The sequence below is a fragment of the Propithecus coquereli genome, unplaced genomic scaffold, assembly GCF_000956105.1.
Source record: "Propithecus coquereli isolate 6110/MARCELLA unplaced genomic scaffold, Pcoq_1.0 Scaffold215, whole genome shotgun sequence".
Taxonomy (NCBI): domain Eukaryota; kingdom Metazoa; phylum Chordata; class Mammalia; order Primates; family Indriidae; genus Propithecus; species Propithecus coquereli.
In genome coordinates this window covers 821,112-825,017 of record NW_012146634.1, presented here as the reverse complement: position 1 = coordinate 825,017, position 3,906 = coordinate 821,112, and the positions used below count along the sequence as shown (strand labels likewise).

General features: G+C 39.9%; 1 pseudogene; it reads right to left on the bottom strand.

Annotated features, from left to right (window-relative positions):
• Positions 1-3,111: 3,111 nt before the first annotated feature.
• The window catches only part of LOC105810566, a 15,514-nt pseudogene continuing 14,719 nt past the window's right edge, over positions 3,112-3,906 (bottom strand).

Genomic DNA, 3,906 nt, shown 5'->3' with positions numbered 1-3,906 from the left:
AAATCAAAAGGAAAAACTATAACTAGCAACAGCAGGTAAGTCTTAGAAGTATACCGAGTGAAAGGAGACAGATCCAAAAGAGCACATTACAGCGTGATTCCATGTATAAGAAGTTCGATACCAGGTTACACTAACACATGGGGACACAAACCAGAACCGTGCTCCTTGGGAAGAGGAACAGATTAGAATGGGGCATGAAGAAACTTCCCGGGTGACAGAATATTCTTTATCTTCTTTTAGGTGGTGGTTAGAGAGATAAATATAATTGTCAAAACTCATTGAACTGAATGCTTAAAATCCACACATTTAATTTTGTGTTTAATACCTCGATCTCCAATGGAAGGGGCAGGGAGGAGGAGGAAAAGGAGAAGAAATGTGGCTACTGTTGCTCCAGCAGCTCCTGCCCTCAGCCCCACCTCCACCTTCTATCTGGAAGCTGCTACTACTGCCTAGTTTTCCTTTTGTTTGTAATTTAGGGCTAGAGGAGAAAAAGTAAATGCATGTGTTTTTATTGGAAGTGGAGGTTGGCTATGGAAGTACATGCTTTTGTGACTAATGATTGCTGAGGAAGTATTGTTTGAAATGGGGTGTATTACTGACATCTACAGATGACTATCGAAAGGAATCTGGTGATAATGATAGGGCTAATGTAATCTTTTCCCAAAAAAACAAAAGTTTAGTTGCTCTGTAAGTTTTTCCAAGTAATTTTCAGAGTTGAAGTAGCATCAATATGTTCAGAACTATCCTTTGACCTTCAATATGAAAAATGCAGCTACTTGATAAATGTGATTTTCTAGTAATTCTTACTTGTACAATGTGGTAATACCTTCAAATCAATATTGTTTTCTGGAGTCAGGCGAGGTGGCTCATACCTGTAATCCTAGCACTTTGGGAGGTTGAGGCGGGAGGATTGTTTGAAGCCAGGAGTTCGAGACCAGCCTGAGCAAGAGCGAGACCCCATCTGTATATAAAAACAGAAAAATTAGCTGGGCATGGTGGCTCATGCCTGTAGTCCCAGCTACTCAGGAGGCTGAGGCAGGAGGATTGTTTCAGCCCAGGAGTTTGAGGTTGCAGTGAGCTATTATGATGCCAGTGTATGCTAGCCGGGTGACAGAGTGAGACACCATCTCAAAAAACAAAAAACAGAAATATTGTTTTCTTTTGATGAAATAATCACTACCCCTTTGAATACCCAGATAATGAAAGTATTAAGCCTCATTTTAACAAACATTAGCTATTCCACATGACTTCAATTCTTAAAACCTATTCCTCTTTTAGGATTAGTGGAAATGTAATTTAGATTCATTATCCTGTTTCTTTTGGTTGTATTTTACCATTAAAAATTTTTAAATTTTTGCCAAATTAAGTATTTTTTCTATGGATTTGAAAACATTCTCTCATATAATATCCAAGTTGCCTTATTTTTCTGCTTTGTTTGCTCACAATTTTATAAATAAGCTGATTTTTCATCTTCCTTTTCAGATAGTAACATTTGCAACAATAATAACAATAAAATCAACCCTATTAAGCTAAATTTTACATTCGACTTGCTGGGGCCTCAAGTCAAGAGAATGAAAAACATTGAAAGGTGATTTTTTTAGCCATGCATTATTCCTACTTTCCTACAATATATCATAGTTTGTTAAGCACAGCCATTAGCAGTTCATTTTTAGGTTATTTACCAAAAACACGGCGAAATGATACAGTGCTCCCTCTAATATGGCTTAGAAAGAAAAGAAGGCTCCGTAATTAAGTTTCGGCAAAAATATGGCCATGTATTTTAAACCATGTAGCTAGAATTTAAAATCATAAATAACATGTAACGTTTCAGTACTTGACAAAATTCTGGTATTCTAATGGAGTGAAATATACAGAGAAAAATTTGTTAACTTGAAGTGTATGAAAGGAGAGGCAAGAAAATAATTTTACATGAGTTCACTTATCTTTATTAAATCACAATAAGGAATTTGTCGACTTTATCAGAAGAGGAAGACAAGGAGGAAGAGGGAGAGGGAAAAGGGAAGGGAAGACAAGGAAGGGGAAGGAGAAGAGGAGGCAGAAGAGAAGGAAGGAGAGGAAGAGGAAATGGGGGGGAGTGAAGAACCAGAAGGAGGGCAAGGATAACGTGGAAGGAGACGGTGGAAGAGGGGGAGAATGGCAAATGAAAAGGACTTGAGAGAGGGTGGCAAACATAGAAGATAAAGACCCAAAGTAGGAAACCTGAAAGGAACTTTCAAGTGTGGGCATTGGGGGAAGGTACCAACAAGGTTCAGGACACACTACCCCAAAGTATGGCAACTTGGCATTTGACAGCAGAAGAAGGAAGGTTTCTGTTTGTCCCCTGCCATTCTCTGCTGAAGCAGGTGTTAAAAGAATTCTCCGATCTTCCCTGATGCCAGCGCTCTCCCTGTACCTAGAGGAAAGGAGCTCAAAACAGAGACCAAGAAGAATCTGAACAAACAGGCCTACGTTACTCCCAGTTTGTTACCATTCGATCATATCCGTTGTTAAATTAAACTAATTTGCCTCTGTATTTGAGTCCTTACGTAACTAATTACAACCTAACTTAGTACTTAAACTGAAACCCTAACATAGGAGTATATTTTTGTAAGGAATAGCTGAGTCTCAGCCAATCATAGTAGCCAAGCTTCAGGCAATCACAGGCAGCCAACAGAGCAGACCATGTTCGAACAAGGCAAACTTCAAGTTAAAACCAATCGAGGTGTCTCTGTACCTCACTTCTGTTTTTTGTCTGTAAATGCTGCCTGACCATGTCGCTGGGTGCAGTTCTCTGATCCTCTGCTGGTTCTGAGGGCTGCCCAATTCACAAATGGTTCTTTGCTCAACTGAACTCTGTTAATTTTTTTGTTTTGTTTTTCAATTTCAGTGACTTTATTTTAGTGGTTTTTCAGGGCCCAAAAAGAGTTTCTTTTGATGGGGCTGTCACCCAGTCAACCATATTCACTGTGGAGTCCTAATCACTTGATTCTGTTTTGTAGATCACAAAGATTTCTTCGAATGATCTTTTTTTCCATTGCTTCACATTAGGTTACACATTCTGAAAGTACATCCATCTTTCTCTAATACTTTGAGGTGGCATATTCTGGTCTTCTACTTTGTGTTCAAACCAGGTTGCTGCTTCTTCTCCATTGTCATTAACGTTTTCATTATCTTCTTATTCCTCTTAGCACAGTCAGGGCATACCATGTTATCTTCTAGGGCTGGGGATGGGAAATGGCAGGCTGGTAACAGGAAGAAAGAAATCATCGTCCTGGGAGTGGCAGGCACCCAGGCCTGACCTGCATGAAACTGCAGGTGAACCCGACCCTTTGTGTCTGCTCAGAGAGCTGCCGTGGACTACACACCACCTGACACCAGAGGCTTGCATCGAAAAGGCCTCAGCAGAAGCAGGAATGGAACATGATGAATTCACAGCCTTAGGCTGAACAGCTCTTGCAGAAATCCTTCCCCACGATGCCAATGAAGATTCCCGAGGTGACGATACCATTTCAACCACATCAGTCTCTTCTGCTTTCTCATTTAACTTGCAACTTTCCTGAAGCCTTGCTCTGTTGGTCCCTGTCTTGTGTTTCCTTGAATATGACCATAATCTGGCCTCCTTTGATGTTTCAGGAATATTATGTTTCTGTTCAGGATAAGCATGCTGCTGAAGCCTGAGAAAAACTTCTATTTTCTTGCCATTATACTCAAATTGAGTTGTTGGTACCAGTTCTGCAAAGTGTTTTGACACACATTATTAATGGGAAGCAAAACGATTGGCAAGGGAAGAATTGGTGTTTTACATCTAGCTTTTGGGGGAGCTTTGAATTGTTCATTTGTTGGAAGTAGATGAACTTCATTGTGTTTCCCAGGCTTGCAGAAAGAAAACTGTTATTTAAAAGGATA